Source organism: Macrotis lagotis, chromosome 5 (genome assembly GCF_037893015.1).
Source record: "Macrotis lagotis isolate mMagLag1 chromosome 5, bilby.v1.9.chrom.fasta, whole genome shotgun sequence".
NCBI lineage: Eukaryota > Metazoa > Chordata > Mammalia > Peramelemorphia > Peramelidae > Macrotis > Macrotis lagotis.
The window spans coordinates 30666883-30679122 of record NC_133662.1 but is presented as its reverse complement, the minus strand read 5'-3'; the positions used below and the strand labels follow the sequence as shown (position 1 = coordinate 30679122).

Here is a 12240-nt window from a genome sequence, read left to right as displayed (position 1 = left end):
GTAATTAATAATGTCATGTCATGGAGGCTTGTTGATAGTAAAGTAGATAGAACATTGAACCTGGAGTCAGTAATATCTAAATTCAAATCTGACCCCAAACCCTTAACTGACTATATGATAGCAGGAAACTTGGATAACCTCTGTCAAACTCAGCTTTCTCATCTGTAAAATATGAATAAAATAGTACCTTATTCCCTGGATTTTTATAAAGGACATCTGAGCTAATATTTGAAAAAGTAAATTAAAGCTAGTTATATATAATAGCTATTATTAGACATTACTTCTGAAAAGTATTATTCATTAAGCCTTATCTTCTGTGAACAGCTTATGGGGGAGTTTATGAGACACTATTCAACTGAAAAACCTAGGAAAAGCTCTTGTCACAAATTAGGTGTGCATTAGTAGACGACTGAGAAAGGTCCTGAGTGAGGGTACTAGCAGAAAGAGAAAGGTCAGATTAAAGGACTATGAGGGCTAGAACTTTCTTGGTTCCCAAGGAGCATGATATGGTAGCTTCTAGGGAAGAATTTGGCATTTGGTAAGAGGAAAGGAGAACTGAAATAAGAAATGGGAAAAGTTTGCTTCCAGTGAATTTACTGGAATTTGATTCTTAACCCCTGGTATAAGAAATGCTGGACAGTAGTTACTGAGAGAACCCGATTTCTGATTTATGTTGTGTTAATCTTTTAATCCTAGAAAAAAAAATTCAATCCCCAAACTGCCACAAACCTTGTCTTCTACACTCCTCCACTTTGTTCACTGTTAAGGTTCCCTTGAAGTATGGGCCAGGAAAGGATTTCCTCAGCTTTTCTCTTTTTGTGCAGCTTTGACTACCTGGGGAACAAAGCGTCAAATAACAGAGGAATAAATAGATGAGGGGAGAGGATATAGACCATCCATCTCAAGGATTTTTTAATGCAAGAACAGTCAGCTCAAGCAAAGCAATGTTATCCTTAGCCTTTATTTGTGCTACATATAGGGTCCCCCAATACCACCACCATTGCTTGGAGCCTTGGGTGATAGTTCTCTCTCCCTGAGAAATATTTTCAGAATATTATAAAGTGAGTAGAAAACTCTTTTGAAAAGAATTGGGGGGTTGGAAGGGAAAAGAGAAGTGGTTGGAGAGAGAGGAAAAGAGGGGGAAGAGAGACATTAAATGAAGAGGAGAAAGGAAGGAGAATGGAGAAGAGAGGGAGGGAGAGAAGAATGAGGGAAAGAAAACTTTGAGGAAGAGATTTCAGCCCAGAAAGAAAGTTCACAGCTGTTCTCAATTTCTATATTTTTTTTGAGTTGGGGTGATGTTGGCAATCTTACTTGCCACTTGCTATCAGGGCAACATCTTTGCCTAAGAAGTCAGAGCTATTCAACAATCTCTTTTTTTGTTCTGACAAGTGATTCTGATGAGCCATCAACTGTATCTTTGTTGACAATTAGGGTTTACATGAATTAAACATGAAGAAATCCTATCAAAGATCACCCACATCCTGGGTGTTCCTTGACAGCAGGAACTGCTTCAGGTTTCTATTTGTTTACTACAGTATTTTTCACAGAGTTAACTCTAAATAATTTTTTAATCATTCATTCAATACTTTACTGAGCATTAAACATTATTAACTCTTTCAGTGCTGATTTTTTTTCCTTTCCTTCCAGTGCTGAATATTGTATGACAAATTTGAACCAAGATACAAATTTCATAAGGAATTAGAGTTGCAGTTTATATTAGTTTCTTCCTAACTACCCTATAAATGAAACTAAATCAACTAAATAACAAATAAAACTTACAGAAAAAAACATGTATTTTTTGAGCATAACATCAATAATGGCAAAAATCATTCCAAAAAATATTTTAAAGTAACAATTTATAGAGTTGCAGTGTACAGCACATTCAAAGCAAATATTTGCAACTGTGAACAGTTTTCTTTTCCTAGGCATCATCGTGGATAACTACTATCCTAGACAACCTGTTGTAAATAAAAACTGTCTCAAAGAAATAGCGCATTTGTATCTGGTACTCAAATCCAACACACCAGGAAAAGTGTTGTTTTTTACTATCACCTTGTAAGCATGACTACAGCCAGTTCCCTAGACACAGTGTTATTCACCAACAGCACACAGTCCCTGCATTCAATTTCATTCATCTTTTGAAACAAAAAAATTAAAATATGAGGCCCTCAGATCTGAATTCAAAAGAAATATTAAAAAAAACCACATTTGCTGTGACAGCTAGATCAGCCTCCCTATGTCCCCAAATCAACCTATTTAACTGATTATGAAGCTACCACAGGAGGCAGAGTCCAGAGAGTGAAGGAAGGGACTTGCCTGAGCTCTCTCCTAAACAAATCCAAATACCTTTAAAATAATGCTCTTTAAAAATCTAGAATTGTAGAATTCACAAAAAAAGACAGATAAAACAATTTTTCAATCCAAGACAACTTAGAAAGTTGGAAGAAAAAGTTCTTTGTACTAGAGTGAAAGAGGAGCATGGACCAGGAAAGGGAGACTGGACTCCAGCAAACCAGGAGCAGGTCTCAAGATGACTGAATCAGTGACAGCAGTGATTGTTTCTGGACCTCTCAACCCACAGATGGAAATTTTCAGGGATCCCTTATTGGCACCAGGGGCAGGGTTCTATTCTTTAATCCAGGTCACCATTCTGTATCTTAGTCCCAGTGGAGGGAGGAGCACTAACCCAACAGTGCTCAGAGATTATTGCGAGAAGTGCCCTAGTCACACTTCCAGGATTGAAAAAAGAACTTGTGGTCTCTCACAAACCAGTGCACAGTACAAGAGAGAAGTAAATGCACTTGTCTAGATCATATCACCTTGGAAGGGGCAAAAACTTACAAGTTCCCAGAATTACTTCTAAAAACATCTGCACAAAAAACCTGAAGCATGGGACAGTGGACCCTCTACTTCGGAAGCAGAAACACATTTTGGCATAGAGTTTTACCATAGCATAAAAACAAACAAAAAAAAAAGACAAGGAAAATGAGCAAACAGGAAATTTCTGATCATAGAAAGAAAGCTCCAAAACCAAACTAAGAGGAAGACAACAAATACAAATTCTTACATCCAAAGCCATAAAGAAAAATAGGAATTGATCTTAAGTCATGAAAAAATTCAAAAAAGACTTTTAAAAATCAAGTAAAAAGGGGGCAGCTAGGGGAGCACTAGCCCTGGAGTCAGGGGTACATGAATTCAAATCTGTCTCAGACACTCAATAATTACCTAGCTGTGTGACCTTGAGCAAGTCACTTAACCCAATTGCCTTGCAAAAAACAAAAAAAATTAAAAATTAAGAAAACAAGTTAAAAGATAGAGGAAAACTAGGAAAAGAAATGAAAGTACAAGAAAATCATGAAAAAAAGAATCAAAATCTTGGTAAAGGAGGTACACAAAAAAAATACTGATGAAAATAACACTTTTCAGAAAGAGGCACAAAAATCCAATGAAGAAAAGAATTCCTTGAAAAGCAGCATTGGATTAATGGGAAAAGATATTGAAAAATTCATTGAAAAGAATTCCTTAAAAAAGAAGAATTGATCAAATGGAAAACAATGGTATAAAAATCTGATAAAAATAATTCCTTAAAAAATTAAAACTGGGCAAATGGAAGCAAAGGACTCAATAAGACATCAAAAATCAGTCAAACAAAATAAAAGAAAATGTAAAATGCGTCAATGGAAAAAATTGACCTAAAAATAGGTTTAGGAGAGTAAATTTAAGAATTATTGAATTAGGGGCAGCTAGGTGGTACAGTGGATAGAGCACTGGGCCCTGGAGTCAGGAGTACCTGAATTCAAATCCAGCCTCACACACTTAATAATTACCTAGCTGTGTAGTCTTGGGCAAGCCACTTAACCCCATTGCCTTGCAAAAACCTAAAAAAAAAAGAATTATTGAATTACCTGAAAGGTATAATAAATCATAAAAGATCCTGAACATCATCTTTCAAGAAATTCTTAAGGAAAACAACCCTAGAATAAGAGGATAAAATAGAAATTGATAAAAAATTCACTCATCACCTCCCAAAAGAGATACAAAATTAAAACTCCTAGGAATATTGTAGTCAAATTCCAACACTCCCAGATCAAGTAGTAAATAGCACAAGCAGCCAAAAAAAAACCCAGTTTTCATGGAGCCAGTCAAGATAACACAAGATTTAGCAACTTCTACATTAAAGCATCTGAGGGCTTGGAATATGATATTCAAGAGGGCAGAAGGGCTAGAATTACAAGCAAAATTCCCCTAACTGGCAAAAATTAATATCATCCTTCAGAGAAAAAAAAATGAATAGTCAATGAATTGGAGGACTATCATGCATTTCTATTAAATAGAATAGAGCTGAATAGAATATTTGATTTTCAAATAAAAGATAAAAAAAAGAAGCACAAAAAAGGAAAAAGGAAAAATAATCATAAAAGATTCAATGAGTTTAAACTGCTAACATTCCTACATGGGAAATGGTATTTATAGCTCCTAAAATCTTTCTCATTATTAGGGTGGTTAGAAGAAGTATATGGGAAGTATATAGACAGAAAGCAGAAGTCTAAGTTGAATGTTTAAGGACTGAAAAAGAAGAATGCACTGAGAGGAGAAAAAGAGAAATGGAGAGGAACTAGGAAAAGCAGGAATCACATGAATCTTACTATCATTGGAATAGGCTCAAAGAAGACTAAAATACACACTCAATTGGATGCAAAAATCTGTCTAATACTACAGGAAAGAGGAAAAGGGAATAAGCAAAAGGGGGGAGCTGATAGAAGAGAAAGAATTTTGGGGAACGTAAAAGTCAGAAAACACTTTTGAAAATGGGCAGGGCAAAAGGAGAGAGAGAGAGAGAGTATGGAATAAATAAGGGGAAGATGAGATGAAGGAAAATATATAATTGGTAATGATTACTATAAAAATATTTTATAGTGAGATTTTCTGATAAATCCTTCATTTCTCAAACATAGAAAACTGTGTTAAGATTTTAGAAATAAGAGCCATTCATAAATGGCCAAAGGAAATAAAGAGGCAGTTTTCAGATAAAATAATCAAAGCTATCATATTTTAAAATGCTCTAAATCACTATTGATGACAGAAATATAAATTAAAAACAACTCTGAACTACTACCTTACACCTATCAGATTGACTAATATGACAGAAAAGAAAAATGAGAAATTTTGGAGAAGATATGGGAAAATTAAAACACTAATGTACTGTTGATGAGGTGTATATACTAATTCAATTGGAGAGCAATTTAGAAGTATTCCCAAAGGGTTATAAAATCATGCATACTCTTTGACCAAGCAATACCACAACTAGATCTGTATCCAAAAGAGATTAAAATCAGAAAGGAAAATGATCTAAATGTACAAAAATATTTATATAAGCTCTTTTAGTGGTGACAAAGAATTGGAAATTAAGAAAATGTCAATAAGTTTAGGAATTACTTAATATGTTGTATATGATTATGATGGAATACTATGATGGTTTAAGAAATAATGAGCAGAAACCTGAAAAGTCCTATATGAACTGATACAAAGTGAAGTGAGCAAAATGAGAACATTGCACACAGTCACAATACTATTATATGATGAGTAGAGGCAGAGAGGCAGAGCCTTGGGCAAGCCACTTAACCCCATTGCCTTGCAAAAACCTTAAAAAAAAAAGGATAATGGCTTTGTGAGCATAGAGAAAAAACTGTATAGGAAAGATTGTACATATTGTTCAGTCTTTTCAGTCATATCCTACTCTTTGTAACCCCATTTAGGGATTTATTGACAAAGATACTGGAGTAGTTTGCCATTTCATTCTCTAGTTCATTTTTTAATTTTTTTTAATTTTACACCAATGGGGTTAAGTGACTTGCCCAATGTTATATAGCTAGACAGATATTAAGCATCTGAGGTAGATACTAGTTTATTATATATTAAGAAACAAATGTTATAATCCTTTTCTTTTTTATATTTTTGCAATACTTTCCTTGCAAACAAATCCCAATAAGCAAGAAATGTACCTGGTCAACAGACACTGTTAAAATTTCTCCAGCCTACCTTGTATTAACAAAGACCCAATTCCCAGTCAAGGTGAAGTCTTCAGCTAAGGGACCATAAATTCTTAGCCTTAAATTAAGAATTTAAGGATAATCTAGCATTTTTAACTCCTCCACACATATTCAGTAACATAACCTCATGTCATACATTAAACACCTCCTTATTCCTTCCCTTGTGTTATTTCCCTGGTAACCCTGCCCCTAGCTCAGTTTTACCCATAACTCCACCAAAGCTGATCTTTTCATCTTGAAGCTACTAGATTCATGTTGATCCCAGCCAAGTTGCCCACCTTGGTCCTATACCTTTCCTCCTTTCCCTGTTCTCACAAGTCCAGCTTGTAGCTATTCCTTCTTTGATTAAACTTTACTATCTCCTTAAAACTCAAAAATTCTGTGAATTAACTTTTAACTTTTTGGAATAACCTATGAATAAAAATGTGTCTTTTCTTATCCTTATGAGTCAGAGAGCGTAATGATTTCTTCTCTGATAAATGAACCTCCCACCAATCTTGTAAGACCCCTCCTGAGCAATTCTTCCTGCTTAATTAGGGCTCCACAACACTGAAAGGTTCTTTAAAAAATCATTGTCTAACATAGTTTTTTAGGTGATTATGCCTAGAGATATAAAAAGGCACCTAAAAATTTTAGAGAATAAAATTTGTTTTCATATTTTAAGTGTGTATACGTGCATATGTATGCATTAATATGTATTGGAGAATTAATATAAATTCACAGTGGAGAGTATATATGCAATCTATGAGAGTTCATATAAATTCACTAGGAAAAAAAATATCTCCAGAAATATATTTTTAAAAAGGCTGGATTCCTATGAAGGATGGAACATATATGCTATAGTTTTGCAAAAAATAAATATAGAAATCATTTTAGCAACATCCCTTCTTCCAATAATAGAGATGAAGGTACAAGGCAAAGATATTTGTGAGGATAAATATAAAGGACTCAATCTAAAGAGTAAATTCTGAATGTCAGAGTCAAGAGGTTTAGCTTAAGGCCTTGTACAGCTTGAGTCTCAAGTGATATTTCAAAGGGAGGCCAAGCAGATATCTGAAATAAGAGAAATTACTCCTTCCTCTTTCAGGGATGGGACCACTCTCTGTAGTGATGTTTCTGGCTGCTGTGATTCATCAGTCTACGGGACTGGTAAAGAACCTGAAAGTTTCAACTGAAGGAAAACCAACCCTTTAAATACCTATCCCTTTTAACACAACAGAAGTAGTTAATTTCAATATGAAGAAAGCAGAGTGAATAGAGATTCATAATTTGGAGAATTTTCAAAAAAGAAAAACTCTTCCCCAGGGATCCTTGGAGGAGCCCATTATTAATACCAAAAATCAGGACAAAGCTAGGAGTTAGTGAATGGAACCAGAAACAGTGAAATGTTGACCATTTTGACATGAAATGAGTAGCATATAAATTATATATAAATTTCAAAATGGCACAAGAAACAGTAAGACTTTATGTAGTATTGTTTTGAGAGGCAGCCTTCCAAAGAGTTTCAAGATCTCCTGATATATACAGGCTATGTGATCATGACCAAGTCACAATCTCTCCATGTCCCAGAGAGTTTCTATATTAGGAATTCCCCATAACAGTCACTCAACAAGCATTTATTATATAAATAACTATGTAAAACCAAAATATTCAAAGTGTACCAAAATTTTTCATTTTTTTTTACTTTTTTAAGTTTAAAACTTTTGGAAAACTTGGTATACAGAATAAATTAGAAACAATCAAAGGATTGCTGTAGGAAACAGGGTTGTTGCTGGGACCTGAAGTAAGCCAGAAAAACCAGGGGGGAGAGAGAGAGAGATGAGGATGAAGAGAATAATAGGTATGCAGGCAGCTAAAAATATGCCAAGACTCAAGACAAATAATATTTTGTATGAAGAACAACAAAGAAGTCATCTCTGTTTTGGAGTACATGGTATTAGCTGCAAGTGAATAGGAAAGATAGGAAGGGGAGTTATGAAGAACTTTGTGTACCAAACAGGAGAGTTTCCAAGATTCAGTCTTATACATATGATCATTTTAAAACCCCAATTAACTTTTATTTATGTTATTGTTAATCCAATGACAAAGGACTACATCTTTGGATGAAGCCTAAATTCATTTAGTTTGTGATATATTACACAATTTTAACTTCCTCACAACTTAGTTTGATAAAAGCTTTAGAGTACCTTGTACAGAGAATCCAGCACTTACATCCCAAAGCTCCATCCAATATAATATAATTCTTATAGTTATTAAGCTTAAAACTTTAAATGAATTAGAGAATTAATAAGCCCTCTCCACAAAGGCCTTTCCCAAAACTCTTTCCTCTTCCATGTTTTCTTTTTCCTAAAAGAAATCAGTAAATATCCCTGATAATATATTTATTATTCAAGATCACAGACTTTCAAGTTTATTTGTATACAATTAATCCCAATTATATGTTTTTCTTCCTAGTAACATAATACCACTTTCCTTTAACTAAAAGTATTTCAATAGAGTTTAAAATCCCAAACCAATTTCACAATCTGTTATTTAATTCCTCCCTATACAAATTTTGACATAATGCAACAACACTAATATTACTCTCAGAGTAATATTAACTCCAGTTCAGAAATGGGTTAATCTTAAAACAGAGGAGGATCAGAACTTTTTAGGCCATGTGGCCAGAGCAGGGACATTCATTAAACATTATTTCCTTCTATTAAATGTGTCTCCCAACCCTGGTTTTTATATTTTCTTCCTATCCTACCTGCACACCACCTCACCTATGGCTGTTATTTTTTCCCTTTAAAACTAAGCACTTGAAATATTCTGCACCCCCTTTTCTCCATAGGAGGGTGGGGCATTCTTCCCATTGAACTGACCTTTAGAGTTAAAGTCTTAACAAGATGGCAGATCAAACCCACCACTTGTACAATCCCCCCACATCCTTCCCCCAACCCAGGGAGAAAACATGGGGTTTTTCCCAGACTGTCATAAGAAATCTTCCCTCCTATAACTTCTCCATCTTAATTGTTTCTCTAGAATTTGTTCTCCTCTAAACTCTCCCTATGACATAGCCTTTTTCTTTAAGAGACTCCCTCCTGGGGTGGCTAGGTGGCACAGTGGATAGAGCACCGGCCCTGGAGTCAGGAGTACCTGAGTTCAAATCCGGGCTCAGACACTTAATAATTACCTAGCTATGTAGCCTTGGCCAAGGCACTTAACCCCACTGCCTTGCAAAAAAAAAAAAGCTTACAAAAAAAGAGACTCCTTCCTCCCATCTTCAGTTCAGCTCAGAGGGGAGGGGCTAAGCTCCATCAGGGAGATGCTGCAAATCTACTTCCTTCTCTCCAACCTTCCAAAATGCCTTATCTCAACTATCAACTCCCCCTCACAGTTTAAAACTTAAGTTGAGTCCCCAGATGCAGAAATACCCTAAGACTAAGGCTAACTCAGGCAATTTAGAACACAGAACATATAACACATGCTCATGAGACCACAAACACACATATGCTCACAATTACACACTACATTGTATCCAACTGACTTCCTTCTTTCTGCCTTCTGGCTTCCAGCTACCAGCTACCAGGCTCCCTTGTCCCCCAAGCCCACCAGCAACTTTCCCTATGGTAGGCTTTAAGTTTGGGGGGAAATTTATGAAGGGGGAAACACCAAATCCCCTCTCTCCCTTTGGGGAACCCTATTATTCTCTACTCTTCTGGCCTCTCCTTTGGGATAGTTCTCCCACCTGGAGGACTTCTCAGACAGCCAGGGCTGTTCTGGCCACCACCCTACCATGCTAGAGATCCCTCAGCTCCAAACCCAGACCAGTCTTCCCAGAAATCCCTGAGATATTTCCCCTGCAGAGAACACTAAGAAAATGTGCTTGAAATCAAGCCATTTACACATGCTATTTTCTTGTGTTCTCTGGGAAAATATTGAAAAGTTTTACATCATAAAATCATGACCAAACCCCAAATTATTATAAATGGCTCATAATTACTTAGTCCAGAGTGATTAAAATGGCTTTCATTACGACATCTTAATAAAAGGATCACTCTCTCCAAAAGAGAGAAATGCTAGGTCTTATATGCACTTTGAAAGGCTACTTCCACCTCCCCCTTTGTGCCAATCATTGGTTGGGGTCACAATCTACATGATACATTCACCCCCCTTTATGTTTTCCCCACCCTGCTCATTATACTAATGAGTACAGAAGAGGGAACAATAATCTCCTTGAGCATGCAGAAAGGAGAAGGATGCAGACCTGATCTAATCTCAGGTTTTGAGCATATTGAGGCTAAGTATTTTGTTTTACATTCACATACTGGCCCATAGACACTAATACAGGCAAACCACAGTCTTTGTAATGTAAACTGACACTCTCCCTTCACATTCTTGTGGAACCCAATCACATCCACATATTTCTCACATTCCCTTAGCTGGCATTTCCTTGAACCAGTGAAATCACAGGTCCCTAATGCACAGGGAAAGAGTAAAAAATGAAAAGCCTGCCTGGGATTTAAAATGGCTGGCTCCAGAAACAACCCTGTAACCATGAGAGACAAACAAATGAGAAATTATCAGGCTCCATTTAATTACATTCAACAAATATTTATTGATTGTCTTCTTTGTATAAGATACTATCTGATTACATTTTGAGGATATAGAGAGAAATAGAACCCAGGTTTTATTCTCTTAAGTATTTATAATCTAATGAAAAGTGAGGGGGAAGGAAGGATAACCCTGAAATATGAGAAATAATTAAAAGGAGAGATCCAAGCAAAGTGCTAATAGAAATCAGAAGTCAGCATTTACTTTCATATGATATAGGAAAAAGGTTGGAGGTTGAAGGAAAGAGAAGATTGTAGGAGTAGAAGGCTGCTAATTAACATGAACAATATTATGAACATGAACAATAATATAAACAATTTATCTTTTCTATCTGTAAATGATCTGGTATAGAACTTATCAAATTGGATGTGCTGTTTCCTATTGCCCAAACAATACAAATAAGTACTTTCATGTGTGCCAATACTGCTCAGCATAAGTATGGTTGTCACAATTGGTTACTGTTCATTGTTCTTTATTGATATTACATTCCAAATACTATACACTACTCCAAAATAATTCTCCTTATTATAGCAAGATAAAATCTTATTATGAGGTTAAGAAAGAAACCACTCAGGCATTTTCAAGTTTAGACATAGGCTTCCAAAGGCATAGACCTCATAGAACCACTTATTTTGTCTAGACCCTAAAGCCTGAACAATATGTAACTCATTCTTTCTGTATGTACCAGACATGGAATGAAAGTAGAGTTAGACTCCAAAGTGAGAGGAGTTAAGTAAACTTGAAACAAGTACCTTTAATTCTCCTGCGCTAATTTAAAAAAAAAAAGAAAAGAAAATGGAAGAAATTTAACAGTTCCAGATCTTAAACTATATTAAAAGGCTGTAAATATTTTTTAAAATTTCATATTGTGTAATAAATAGCAAGCTAAATCAAAAGAACAGAGTAGGCATATAATTTACAGCACCAAATAAACATAGTATTATAGTGCAAAGATTTAAGTCACTTAATTTGTCTAAATCAGTTTCCTCATCTAAACAACAAAGGAGATAGCAAAATATACAAAATACATCTAAGATTTCTGTAATTTCTGTAAATGAGTAATATATTTCAAATTTTATACAAATACAATTCATAACTCTTGCCATGTTTTCTCATATTTTTCTGCTTTGATCCATATTTCTTCATGACACAATCTCCTGCCTTACTTTTTTGATGCAAAAATGAATTCTTTAATGACTAAACATGATATCTTTACTGCCTAAACTTCAAAGTCACAGCTCTGTATTCAATATGTAGTGTTTTTTTATGAGAATTTATCCTCTATGGGGACTGTACTTTGGGTCCGGTAGATGTCAGTCTTGGTCTCTTGAAACATTTCTTTTGCCATGCAGAGGGAATGAAGTCAAATCATTAACAACACCCTACAAGAAAGGTGACAGGTGTGCTGATTGCCCTCATTCTTGCCAAGATGGACTCTGCAGTAAGTTTAGAAAAAAAATTTCATTCTCTTTAATACTCTTTCTTTACCATCTTGTGTATGTGTGTGTGTGTGTGTGTGTGTGTGTGTGTGTGTGTGTGTGAAAGAGGAGAGAGATGCCAGAGAAAAAGAAACAGAAACTAAAGTTTTCCA

The 12240-nt window shown here is 35.3% G+C and overlaps 1 long non-coding RNA gene across 2 annotated transcripts in view; it reads right to left on the bottom strand.

Annotated features, from left to right (window-relative positions):
• Window positions 1–12240, bottom strand: part of LOC141523740 (uncharacterized) — a 121384-nt gene that overhangs the window by 83796 nt on the left and 25348 nt on the right. For both annotated transcript variants that reach the window (XR_012478573.1, XR_012478574.1), the window contains one exon: window positions 730–834. This is a non-coding gene — a long non-coding RNA (uncharacterized LOC141523740). The remainder of the gene's footprint in view (window positions 1–729; window positions 835–12240) is intronic.